Below are 14,008 nucleotides of genomic sequence, written 5' to 3'. Positions count from 1 at the left end.
TGTAAAAATGTTTTGGTGCTGCTGTACTGAATAGCTACGAGAATGGAGTCCAGGAAGTGACATAAGTGATTGCAAAAGTATGCCATATGTGAAACTCCCATCCTTCACACACATTAAAGTCAATGGAAGCACCAGGACAGGTCACCAGTGAGACTTGCACCCAATGAGTGATACACATCAACTTTGGCAAAGCATGTTGAAAAACACTTCAGCCGCATTTGACAAAAAATAAATGCACCCAATAGCTTCAACAAAGACCTGACTGTAATGGCCAGGGAGTGATCTCTATGTGCCCATAATGTGGGGTCAGGGGCGTCTGGATCAAAGCACATTACCTTGGAGTGAGCGTATTGATTTCAGTGTTTCACTTTAAAAATGGTGTTAGTGCCACCATTTGTATCCAAATCCCTGTCATCTCCACAAACTTTCACCTACCACAGGCTATTTCCCAAAGTGTTTAGACTATTTTCCTTATGAAGCATCCAGCCCTCAGCATGTGATGCCTAAAAAAGAAAAAAAACAACTCCTGCCAATATGTTGGGTCTGTGACACGTACTCTAAGACGCTCAGTGGAGATGCATGGAATGTATTGTCCAAAATAAAGTTCAGAACATTCAACTGTCAATTTAAGGAAAGGGGGGGAATGGTTGTGATTGTAGCGCGTTTCTCAAATGCACATATAAAAAGTGTGAACATAAATAATGGTGATGTTTGAAGCCTGAGGTACAAAACCACCCAACCCTCCTTGCGAATTATTTCCTGTTCATATTTGTAAACAAAGAGTAGTTCCGCGAAGCACGCACTCCCCTCGGCCCTCATGGAAGGTAGACAAGACATCAGCCCCCACGCCCTACGATCAGCTGCAAGGAACCCAAAACTAATTGAACACAATTCAGAAAGGACACATTTCTCACATGCTGATATTGGAGCTGCCCACCATTGACCCGGCTGCGGTTCTGACTGTGCAATGAAGGGGTGTGGCTCTCCCACGTGCAGCTGCTGTGGCTCTCATATGCATTTTACCCTGGCTCCTTTCCCCTTATGGGTATGGATGCTTGGGAATGTGGCCTGGGAGTTTCCAGTCAAGCCAAAAACGTCCTACCAAAACATCTAAAACGTACCAAACAGGTAAACAAAAGTACACAGGAATTACACAGTTTGAGGACGTCCTTTCAGTAAATGCTCACCAGATGATCAGCGAAAGGTTGGACAGATGTCCCTCAACATAACGTCCAAGTATATTTTCCAGCCTCTTTCACTCCCCTTTCCTCTTTCCCATCTTCAATCTCTCCACTGCCTACGACCTTATTCCATTACCCGACCCCTCAAATGGCAGAACACAATGTGCCTGCCTATCTTCATTTCCAATAACTATTTTGTCTTCAATGGAATTTTAGCAAGTGACACAAGAAAGGATCAGATGCGGCCTAACGGCCAGAGCTGCACTTTATAACTGGGGAACCAGAGGGCTCATTAGGATGGCAGGCGGACTGGAGTATGCCCACCATACCCGCAGCATTTGGACCGGCTGCCAGACATGCGGTGAATCAGGATACGACCGCTACGATGGCGGCTGCATACTGCAATTTAACTTTGCGGCGGGTGCTGCTGACAACAGCACCCACCGCGATGTTAAAATCGCATGTCTAGCATTTCACTGCACCACATGGTGCCTGCCACTTGGTGCAGCGAAATGTAGGGGGGTACCATAGGTACCCCCAAGTGCACCCCACCTCCCCCAGACATAAGGGGGGCCCGCAACAGGCCCCTAGACCCAATACCCGCCAGCCTTTCCATAGCGGCGATGCCGCCATGGAAAGGCCTTTCATTTCCCACATCCTAGAATGACGGATGATACCTGCTATGCACCGCCACCATATTAGTGGCCCTGCTTCACCCGCCAGGCAATTGTTACGATTGCAACCGGCGGTAAAGCGGCGGACGGAGTTTGCATCTGCCGCCAAAACCACCGCCATCCTAATTTGGCGGTGGGTAAATCTCATTACGATGGCTCTGCCATCGTAATGAACCCCCAGGTTCGAGTTCCGGCGTCAGCTCAACATCGTGTGACTTCGGGCACATCACGTGATCTCTCGGTGACTAAAATACAAATCTGACCTTGGAGATGTGATCAGGTGCTCTTATAAACCACTCAAAGGCCATTGGGCCAAGTTTGCGCTATCTAAATCTGACCTGAAGAAAAAAAGAGAAAAAATGTATTTTACCGAACTATGGCAATGAGAAAAATAAAACAGATGAATCTGCATTGTTTGGGCAACTAATGTTGAATAATGTTATGTGAACGAAAAAAATACCGGCGTGTGGCCTTTATCAACGGTTGCATAACTTTCTAAAAATTCTTATGTCACAACTTTACAAGGGAAACAGTGGTGGACTTTTCTACCATAACGGCAACTGTGTAACTCAAAGGAAATGTGCCTTTGAAAGAACATGCCCTTCCTGGCTGTCAGTGTGAAGAGGCTCTTTGTAAAAAGCCGAAACATAAAAAAATAGTCAGGACTTGTATAGTAAACTCCAAGGGCCCAATTTGTGGCTGCAGCTGGGTGGTTATCTCCACTTCGCGCTTCCCTTTCATTGAGCTTCACACAAAAGCTTAATGTCCTGTTCCCCTTCTTCGCGAGACCACAACAACAATTAACCTGCTTCCCTGCCACGAGGAACATTTAAAAGTCTAATTCAGAGACGCGGGGGACCCAAATATCAAACGCACACCACCCGCCCAGCATCCGCTCTGTCTCTGGTGTAGCCTCGTCGCCAACTGAAGGTTCAAAACTTTCATTATGACGGAAATCGCCCGAGCCTAGAAAGAGGATGCTACAGAAGGCAGGTCATGGCAGTGCTCAGGAAATCCTGCCACTCAGCAAGCGGCAGAGGCTGCAACTAGTTCACGCGCCGTGAAACGGGCGCACTTGCCATCTACTGTGCACTTCTTTGAAAAAGAAAAAGCTGGCACTCACCTTCAGTCGGACATGGGGGGTCTTTCTTAAAGCGGTCCTTGGAGAGGGGCGGCTGGCAATAGCGAAGGCTGCGGGGGCTGCACCCTCTTTCTGAGCAGCATTCTCGGAAGAGGAAATGCGCTTGCATCAGTGCTCTTCTCGAAAGGAAGCCGTGGACTCGGCAGAAAGTGGCACCGGCTTAAGATGCCCGCGCCGCACCGTCACACGTCAAACCGTCAGCCAATCGGAAAGCGCAGGGAATGCGCCTTCGGGATATTTCCGCCCCGCGGATTCGCCCCTGGTCATGCCCACCTTGACTGAAGATATACAGGGCGGTCACTTTTAGATGGCAATCATTTATGGGGGCGCTGCCACTTTAAAAAGTACTGCAACAATCACGAGAATTACCATAAAAGTATTAAAGCCCCGTGCCTGTTGTCTATGTGAATTCCGGGGAGGAAATAATAGGCTGCCACCAGTCTTTAAAGAAGCGGTGGCTGGGCGCCACATTGCAGCCTGTTCTGATGAGGCCCTAAAAACGAAGCAAAACTCCCACCTTCCAAACGCAACCAACCCAAAAAAAATGCAGACACCGCACTGTTCTAAGCAATCAGTTAGATTCAGAGCTCTCATACATACATTCTGTCTTGATTTAAATACCACTTTTCTGTGCTCACCCAATCTCCCCAGTCACATACACTACTCAAACAGAGCGCAAAACACGCTTCACGTAGCGAAAGCGACACTTACACGTTCTCTACACACCAATACTACACACTCACGCAACACCCTCACACCCCCCCCAACCCCAGTGCAAGCCTACGCTAAAAGCACCTTTTGCAGTTCCATTGTTTTGACTCTACGTCCTCACTTTCATTGGCTCCGTCCTGGTGCCCACTTGATAAGAAAAGCTAAATGAAAGTAAATTCAGTTTTTTGTAATTTTGTCCATGATTTACTATTATTGAACGTCATGTGGTGTAAAAGAACTGCAGCAGAAATACAAGGAACAGACCCTCATTAGGAAGTAAACACAGAGAAAGGCAATGGTGTCGCAGCAACAAGCAGCTACACAGCAAAAACTGTACTGGATGACACATCTGGAGCTATGGAAGGAACCCCACTTTGTCAGATTATGGGCTCTGCTCTGAAAGTTGCTACATCCTGGATATGCAATTCCCCACTCTGAGGGCCTACTTTTAGGCGTTGGCAGAAGGGGTGCTGCAGCACCCCAAAATAACCATGCTGGACTTCAGAAAGTGAATGAGACATAAAGGCGCCTTTACATTTCGTTTTCATCTGGTCACATTTGCTGTGGGTTCAAAGACAGAGGTCAAATGTCAAAGTAGGTCTTCAGACATTGCTGCTTATTCTTTTCACATGGAAATGTATCCTTCATTTCTCGGACTGCAAAGTTATAGGATTTTGGAAAGTCAACTATCTGCCAAACTTGCAGGGGTACATACTTAGTGATGTGTACTAAGTAAATATTTACTGTAAACCTATTTCCACACATTATCGCTTGTCAGCTATATAAGTTTCAGTAAAACTGATTGTCATGCAAACTTTGTGGTAATTTCAATAGAAAATATGCTGTATGTAAACGACTGTGCAAGCACACCATCCTTATGGGCCAGATGTATGAACACATTTCCCCATAGACACAGAATGGGTAAAACTGTTTGATACATCTGGCCCTTAGTGATGTATTTGCGACAGTGTGCTCCAAAATGCACCACTAGCTGCATGCCACACTCCTGTTGAATGAGTGGGACGCTTAATGATGGCAGCACCCCCACTCTGAAAATTCTTCTAGCACCACAGGCCTATACCCCTGACAGTCCATCACCAGTGATGGCAGAGATCTAAAACTGATTGAGAGGGTGGGGACTTTTTGTTCTTCCCCGATCTGGTCTTCTAGGCTGCCTGACGCCTAGAACTTAAGAGTGGAGCCACAGAAGGCACGCTCATGATAGGATGAGATGGGGTGCCACAGCAACAACGTCATAGAGCAAACATCGATCTACCCCATTAGGTATAGAAGCAGATTCCAGTAAGGGAAAAAGTACATTGCTTGGAGCAACCACCAAAGACTGGAGTGGCCCTACTGTGCAGTGTAAAGCTTCAATGTCAGGGGTTGGATGTTTTATTGACAATGGGAAAGTGTTTGGAGAGTTTGCACAGTTAGAGAGCTTGGAAGAACTCTGCCACTAGATTGCTGATGCACCAGAACCACTGGAAGGCAAAGTAAACGAACATAACACATAATGTGCTCCACCACAATTGACGGGAGCACATGCTTGAGAGGACTTCTTCCAGCCAGAACAACCCATCCACAATGGCCCCCTACTCTCTGGTGGTCTGGCAACCCATCTTACAATTGCCTTCTTGTATCTTTGCGATGAAGACCTTGCACGACCGACCAAACCATTAACCCCTGCCGCAAATGACAGTGTCACCAACCTGTCATTCATCCTTTTACCGGCATGTTCCATCTACATCATCTGTCTTACCCACAACTCCAGAATGCCACCTCAAACAGTGTCACATGCAGGACTACAACATCTGTAGCCCATGACTGCACTCCCAAAGGGTGACAACCGAAACCGGTCCTAGGATCCTTGTTTCTGGTCCAGGGAGGACTTCGCCTGGCAGTTCGGGCTGGACTATTCCTTAGGGGAGCAAGGTCAGGACTGATTTCCATATGGCTAGGTCCAAACTGGAATGGTGAGCAAAAAAACAATGGATTTATGCCCAGATCGCTGTACTGGGGTGAACGTTTGACATTGTGCAGCATGAAGTCTATCTATTGTTCTTTTTGCATTCATAACAAAAACTTCTTTGATGGACCAATCATCTTAGTAGTCATTGGAGAAATGACAGATTACACTCATTTACATATTTTACAGCCATTATTCATACCTATTTTGGAGAACCAACAACCTCCGTATAGTACGTCATCATTTTAACGCAGTTGAAGAAATGAGGACCAATTAGAAGAGCGTTAAGCTTATTAAGACAATTTTCTCAGCTTTATATTGATATTCGAATTATATTGTTTAGGAAAAGCCTAGGAATCAGAGAAAATTCTAAGAAAGCTAGTTTCCCAAAATGCTGAGGATAAAGCAGCTATTTAATATCGTGCAAGAAAAAGCAATGGGACACTGTTCTGAAACAAGCATTGGCTTAGCCCATAGGTCATGTCTTTGAGTGTTTAGCCGGAGCTATTGACTTTGCCAATGTCTTTAAGCTATGTTGTAGAGCATTGTGGCTAATGTGAATCATGTTGGAAAGAAAAGTTAGAATGAAGAAGTGTTAGAGCATTTTCTGACCTTGTATAGAACCAAGAAAACATTATGTACAACTGAACGACACTATTAAAGAAAAGTACAAAACATGTCTTCTAGTTTTTGTCCTAGCAAAGCTGGCATCTTCTTCCTGCCTTTTCTAATGCTGATTTGTTATAGCTTTTTGTTTGTTTTTTGGGGGAGGGGACATGAACAACCGGACGGTGGAGGTTGGGAAATATTACCTGAATTATAACACGAGCAGCGGACGGACACCAAGGGCAGACTGAGGTGGTGCTGAGTGATGCTGTGGTGTGCTGGTGCAGAGGTGATGCTCAAGTGATGTTAAATGATACACAGGTGGTGCTGAGTGATGCTGAGGTTGAGGTGTGCTGGTGCAGACGTGGTGCGGAGTGATGCTGTGGTTCGGAGTCATGCTAAGGTGGTGGTGGTGCACTGGTGCTCAGGTGGTGCAGAGTTGGTTCTATGCTGAGGTGATGGTGGCCGGAAGCTTAGGTGGTGCAGCGCTGATGCTGAAGTGGTGCTGCATTACAGATGAATTGAGGCTAAGGTCGGGCTTCTCTGGTGGTGATGCACTGATGCGGAGGTGGTGCAGTGCTGATGTTGAGGTGGTGCAGTGCTGAGGTTGAGGTGGTGCAGTGCTGATGTCGAGGTGGTGCAGTGCTGATGTCGAGGTGGTGCAGTGCTGATGTTGAGGTGGTGCAGTGCTGATGTTGAGGTGGTGCAGTGCTGATGTTGAGGTGGTGCAGTGCCGATGTTGAGGTGGTGCAGTGCCGATGCTGAGGTGGTGCAGTGCCGATGCTGAGGTGGTGTTGTGCTGATGCGGAGGTGTTGCTGTGCGGATGCTGAGGTGGTGCTGTACTGATGCTGAGGTGGTGCTGTACTGATGCTGAGGTGGTGCATAACTGATGCTGAGGTGGTGCCGAACTGATGCTGAGGTGGTGCCGAACTGATGCTGAGGTGGTGCTGTGCTGGTGCGGAGGTGTTGCTTCATGGGTGCTACGGTGGTGGTGGTGCAAGGACGAGGAGGTAGTGTTGTGCTGATGCGAGGATGAGGCTGTCCTGATGGTGAGATGATGCTGTCCTGATGCTGAGTGATACTGAGGTGGTGCTGAGTGAAGCTGAGGTAGTGGTAGGTGGTGCGAAGTGATGTAGAGTTAGTACTATGGTGATGCCACGCTGATGGCGAGGTGGTGCTTAAGTGGTACTGAATTGCTGCTGAGGTGGAGCTGTGCTGGTGGCAGTGGTGCACTGATGCGAAGATGGTGTTGCGCGGAAGCGGAGTTGCTGCTGATGTGGGGCTGCATTAGTGGTGGTGCACTGATGCAGAGGTGGTGCTGTGCAGATGCGGAGATGGTGCTGGGCCGATGCGGAGGTGGTGCTGCGCTGGAGCCGAGGTGGTGCACTGATGAGGCGGTGATGTGATGACGCTGCTTTATTGATGCCGAGGTGTTGCTGTGGGGGTGCTCAGGTGGAGCTGTGCTGATGCCGAGGTGGTGCTGATTGACGCCGTGGTGGTGGTGCTGTGCTGGTGCTCAGGTGCTGCTGAGTGATGCCAAGTTGGTGCTATTTTGATGTGGTGATGCACTGATGCTGAAGTGGCGCTGTGCTGATGAAGTGGTGCTGCATTGGTGCGGAGGTGGGGCTGTGCTGGTGCTGAGGTGGGGGTTGCACTGGAGGGGGTGCACTGATGCAGAGGTGGTGCGGTGCGGATACTGATGCTGTGTTGATGTTGAGGTGGTGCTGTGCTGATGCTGAGATGGTGCTGTGATGATGGTGAGGGGTGGCGTGCTTGTGTGGACGAATGCTCAGGTGGTGCTGAGTGACACTGAGGTGGTTCTGACTGATGATTTGGTGGTGCTCAGGTGCTGCTGAGTTGGTGCAGTGCTTGTGCTTAGGTGATGCTGCACTGGTGCCGAGGTGGTGCTGCATTGAAGCTGTGGTGGGGCTGCCCTGGTGCAGAGTTGGTGCTGCACGGGTGGTGGTGCACTGGTGCTGTGCTGAGGTACTGCTGTGATGGTGTTGAGTGATGCTGAGAAGATGCTACACTGGTGATGAGGTGGTGCAGAGTGATGCGGGTGTCACGGAGTGATGCTGTGGTGGTGCTGCTCTGATGTTGAAGTAGTGATGCTGCACTGATGCTGAGATTGTGCTGGTAGTAAGGTGGTGCTGCACTGGTGCAGAGTTGGTGCTGTGCTGGTCCTGAGGTGGTGCTGCGCTGGGACTAATGTGGTGCTGCGCTTGGGCTGAGTGATGTGGAGGTGGAGTGGTGTTGGTGTGGTGGTGCTCAGGTGCTGCTGAGTAATGCTCAGATGCTGCTGCGCTGCTGAAGTGGTGCTGAGTAATGCTGACTGATGCTGAAGTGGTGCTGCACTGGTGTTGAGGTGGTGTTGCACTGTCTACTTGCAGGATATATTGTTAAGTATCCTCACATTACATGCTGCATTTGGAGAGAATGAGGAGGCATCCCTTGATATTGGTTTTCTTTCACCACCACAATTGATATCTAAAAGAACATATCAAAAGTTGACAGCGTGCAACTTAAAGCTTCTTCCATTTTCATAAAAAGGATCGATAATAGCAAGTTTACCTCTTTAATCGTATCCAAATAATCACACATTGTCAAAAGCACAATGTAAATAGGCTGGTTGTCTTCTTAAACACCACTTCTATTAAGTAAGTATATTATTTAAGGTTTGGGCATTTGAGCCAATGAAACCAAAAATGTTATAGGATGAAAAACATACCCTCTGGCTGAAAAAGCGCTTGTAAAACCAAAGTCAGTGGAAAACAAGATAAGGACATGATTTGCAATACTCGGCTGAGTGCATTAGGAAAGCCAAAACAAACCCAGGCAAAAGAAAAAGTAGTGTGCCGAAACTAACATATGGCCGATAGTGAAAAGATCGATCTTACCGGGTTAGTCTCCAGGGAGTGACCTAAACAGTCAAATAAAGGACAAATGTACACTATTGGCCAACGAAAACAAAGATATTTCTAAAGGCACATGTAGAAATGAATCGACATGGATGGGCGAACTGAAAGCCCATACAGAACATACAGCATGTCTCCAGAAACAGCACATGCACTGCCTTGGCAAGACCTAAAAACAACAATAGTTAAATGCAGAGCTATTGACTTTGCAAATCTAAAAGTAATACAGCGGCGAAACAAACCTAAAAAAAAAATGTATTCAATTTAGTAACTGCGCGGCATGCCGCCATTACTACAAAAGTTATTAGAAAAAAGTAAATTAAAAAAATTGTCTGCCCAGATTACTTTTCCATTCGCAAAGCAAAGAGGTCTGCATTTAACGGAGTTGAGACCTATTGCATTGCAAATGCTTATACTGGAAACAATGCATGCTCAGCAGGCTGCACACAGACTGTGCACCGAGTGGGAGAAGAGGAGCTGTGGGAGGGAGAAGAGGAGATGTGGGAGGGAGAAGGGGGCACGAGGTAAACAGAGTAGGAGCAGGCAAAACAGTGCGGACAGACTGTAAATAAAAGCATACAGAGTAACACATGTAAAAGGGCCAGTCCTTCTGGGAGGTAACAGAAAACAGGGAGGCACTAAGGAGGGACTAATAAGCCTATTAACAAATCAAAAAATCAAAATTTAAAAAGGACAGAGACAGCAGCCAATTAAAAAGATGGGCAGACAGTGGGCGAAGCTTCAAGTCCATATCTGAATAGAGCATGTCTCGAAGAGACAGCGCAAGCACTGCCTAGGCGAGACCTAAAAAATAAACAGAATGAAGAGTGAGCTTTGCTTACCTCTCACACACATGAATACCGTGTGCCTTGGTCTCAATGTAGATTTGTTTCCATTTATCTAGCACTTACTTTTGCATCCTTGCTACTTAGCAGCACAGTGAACCACAGATGGCATAACTACCTCAACTCAATCGTATTAAATGTATCGACTCTGGGTGGACGAAGGGCTGAGTGGATTCGTTTTTTTGTGTTTTTTTTACAAATGAATAGCCTGGTCCAAATAGGTTACTTTTCTTCAGCAACTGATTACCTTATGTGTTTTATGATATGATTTATGCCATGCTTACTCTAAAAAGTGACCAGGAATTAGTTTTTTCAATAATGATTTTCTGATGTGTGAGTTTAACTCCTAAATACTTTGCCACACCACTGAGAATTTTAACTACATTTTCCCAAACTTAACACAGTAGTTTCTCTCCCAACACAGTCTGCAATTCGTATAACAAGCTTTTACACATAGAGAATTACAGAAATAAAAATCTGTTCTTATTGGAAAGAAAAGATGAGAATACGTGTAGTCGAAATAGAATGAATGCAAATATGGCAAAATATCCTCAGAACTCCTTTGGGAGCAGATTTGCGCTGCATGCAATACTGTATTCTGTGGTTCCCTTACAATTCCCCACAAAGATTATACAGAATTAGATAACCAATCTTAGGTCGGTGCTCCCAGTATCAAACAGGAACATTAGTCACATGCCCCAATCCAGACATTTTTAGTCTTGTTCTTTGTTAAAATAGACACCCAAGTAGACAGGAAAGTATAAGGGTTGGCCAGCTCCTGGGATTTAAAAGCAAATTAAAGTAAATACAGAAAGGTGTTAAGATACCCATTAAAAACAAGCATTTGCAATGCAATAGGTCTCACATTAGGAAAGTTTGAGCTATTGGTATTGTAAATGACAATTCTTTTATTTATGTGTTGGTTTTGAAAATAGCGAAATTAATAGCTTTGTCATTTCCAATGCCAATAGTTTTAACTTTCGCAAATGTGACACCTATACCATTTGTAATGCAATATGTGTTGTATTTACGTGACTTAGATGCATGGATATTACAAATAACAATTGCTTTTAATTTTTTAAAAATAATTAATACTTAAATAAAAGTTATTGTAATTTATATTGGCAATAGCTTAAACGTTTGTAAATAACTTTTATGAAGATTATGTTCAGTGTATTTTATTGTTATGAAAATCCAAGAACAAAAATGAAATATTAACATCTTTTTGTGACATTTGTAATAAAGCTTGAAACATTGAGACAACATATTTGAACCAGTTGTTGTTGAATGGTTGCAGAGATTGATGCTGTGGTGTCGCTGAGTGATGTTGTGGTGGCGACGAGTGACGCTGTGGTAGCGTACAGTGATGCTATGTTGCCCCTGAGTGATGCTGTGGTGGTGCTGAGTGATGCTGTGGAGATGCGACAGATAGAATGAGTGCGATAGATAGATATAGTGAGGGCGATAGATAGATAGAGGGAGGGCGATAGATAGATAGAGGGAGGGCGGTAGATAGATAGAGGGAGGGCGATAGATAGATAGAGGGAGGGCGATAGATAGATAGAGAGAGGGCGATAGATAGATAGAGGGAGGGCGGTAGATAGATAGAGGGAGGGCGATAGATAGATAGAGGGAGGGCGATAGATAGATAGAGGGAGGGCAATAGATAGATAGATAGATAGAGTGAGGGCGATAGATAGATAGAGGGAGGGCGATAGATAGAGGGAGGGCGATAGATAGATAGGAGGGCGATAGATAGAGGGAGGGCAATAGATAGATAGAGGGAGGGCAATAGATAGATAGAGGGAGGGCAATAGATAGAGGGAGGGCAATAGATAGATAGAGGGAGGGCAATAGATAGATAGAGGGAGGGCAATAGATAGAGGGAGGGCGATAGATAGAGGGAGGGCGATAGATAGAGGGAGGGCGATAGATAGAGGGAGGGCGATAGATAGAGGGAGGGCGATAGATAGATAGAGGGAGGGCGCTATATAGATAGAGGGAGGGCGATAGATAGATAGATGGAGTGAGGGCGATAGAGTGAGGGCGATAGATGGATAGATAGATAGAGGGAGGGCGATAGATAGATAGATAGATAGATAGAGTGAGGGCAATAGATAGAGTGAGTGTGATAGACAGATAGAGTGAATGCGATAGATAGACAGAGTGAGTGCGATAAATAGAGGGTGATAGATAGATAGATAGAGTGAGGGCGATCGATAGAGTGAGGGTGATAGATAGATAGATAGATCGAGTGAGGGCGATAGATAGATAGAGTGATGGCGATAGATAGAGTGAGGGGCACAATCCGCGTGGGGCCAAATGATGCTCCCCTCCGCACCACCTGGCGGCCCTATGAACTAAGTGTTTGCTGCGCTCTGGAATGCCACTGTGACACAAGATCACAAAGTCCAGTTCACCAGCTCACCAGCACACAGAGGCGAAACTGGAGCCAAATTCCAGGGGGGAGGGGGCTAAGAAAAAGCAATAGGCAGAGTGGAGCTGCAGGGACTGTTATAAGGGGTGAAACAACAGCAAGGCCTCATTAACATGTAAATGGTCTTTTAAAGAGCTGTGTAGTGCTCGGGTGCGGCTGTGTGTGAGCCCAGGAAGCGGTCTCATTCCAGGCTGCCACACACGAGGGGGGGCTAAATCTCTCCTGCGTCACAAACACCAATACTGCCATCTGTACTGCTCCAGCCTCAGCATCTTGCCTTCCGGATCCGGGAAAAAGAGCGCCGCAACTGGGGGCTGAGAAAGAGAACGTGTGCGGAGACTAGCTGGCTTGTGGTTTGCAAGCTTGTGGCTCAAGGCATGTGGCTTGTAGGCTCAAGGACTGCAGTGATCATCAAGGGCAAGCAGGGGCCCCTCTTCTCTAGGGGCCAAAAGAGCTTCAACACGCCAGTAGACTGGGCATGGCACCTCACAGGAACTCCTCTGACTCAGACAGAATGCGGGCACTAAGCAGGCACAGACTCAGGAGCTCTTGTAGCACAAAGCGCAGAACACAGAGAGTGGTAGGCGGGGAATGTGGGCTCGTAGCCCTGAAGCATGTAACACCCACCTGTCTTCCTCCGCTCTGTGCTCCGCCCTGTCCTGAGTGTCAGTGAAGGAGTAAGTCAAATTGAGGACAATGAGTAATAAGAGTAAAAGTGAAAATAAATAAGTGAGGGAGAATGACCAGGAGTGTAACTGAATGTTACTGTGTGTGAGACTGAGTGAGTCAAGTCTGAGTGAGTGAGAGAATGAGTGAGTCAGTGTGAGAGTGAGTGAGAGTGAATGAGTCAGTGATTGAGTACGAGTGAGTGTGAATGAATGAGTGTGTGTGTGAGAGAGAGAGCGAGTGTGGCCATGTGTGCGAATCATTTCATCGAGAATGAGAGAGAATGACTGAGGCCGACTGTGAATGAGTAAGACTGAGTCACAGTAAGACTGGGGCGAGTCAGAATGATTGTGGCTGAGTATGAATGAGTCCTGCATTTATATATATTACTTCTGTATTTATTTTTTATAAATTGAGCAGTGAACACCAAGAGCACTGTAAGATGAGGTGTTAGCCCCCTGCAGTCATCAGACCTGTGTTGGGTATGTACAGACCGCCTGTGTCTTAAAAAACGTTATGACGAAATGAAACATTAGAACCAATGCTCAAAAGAGGGCTGGCTCACGCTGGGAAAGGTGGAGTGGATACACCGCAACAAGGGTAGCAGATATCAGTTAAGTCGATGGTGGGAGGATTAAATAAAAAAATAAAAAATTAAAAACACAATACCCGAAAAGGATCCGTGGAAAACAGAAAAAGAGACTAATTATTTGTATTAGGAGTACTTGATATGAAATTATGTTTTGCATGTGTAATCTGAAAGGGCGTTTTCTCTTGTCATGGCTATGACATTTCTGTTCCTCATTGGTATGTAACCGGGCCGCCATCTAAATCAATAAAGGCCCGACGCCTGCGTCACTCA

The 14,008-nt window shown here is 46.3% G+C and overlaps 1 protein-coding gene across 2 annotated transcripts in view; it reads right to left on the bottom strand.

The window, feature by feature from the left end:
* ELMO1 (engulfment and cell motility 1) overlaps positions 1 to 14,008 on the bottom strand; it is a 1,412,865-nt gene that overhangs the window by 1,253,826 nt on the left and 145,031 nt on the right. Inside the window, exon 1 of one of the 2 annotated variants that reach the window (XM_078688216.1) lies at positions 2,979 to 3,297. The exons of the other annotated variant lie outside the window; for it this stretch is intronic. The gene's annotated coding sequence lies outside the window, so the exon portion shown is untranslated. Of the gene's footprint in view, positions 1 to 2,978; positions 3,298 to 14,008 lie in introns of those variants that run through there. 2 annotated transcript variants of the gene reach the window in all.

Source organism: Lissotriton helveticus, chromosome 4_1 (assembly GCF_964261635.1).
Source record: "Lissotriton helveticus chromosome 4_1, aLisHel1.1, whole genome shotgun sequence".
Classification (NCBI taxonomy): domain Eukaryota; kingdom Metazoa; phylum Chordata; class Amphibia; order Caudata; family Salamandridae; genus Lissotriton; species Lissotriton helveticus.
Note: the sequence above shows the minus strand (reverse complement) of the source record. Positions and strands in the feature narration are given on the sequence as shown.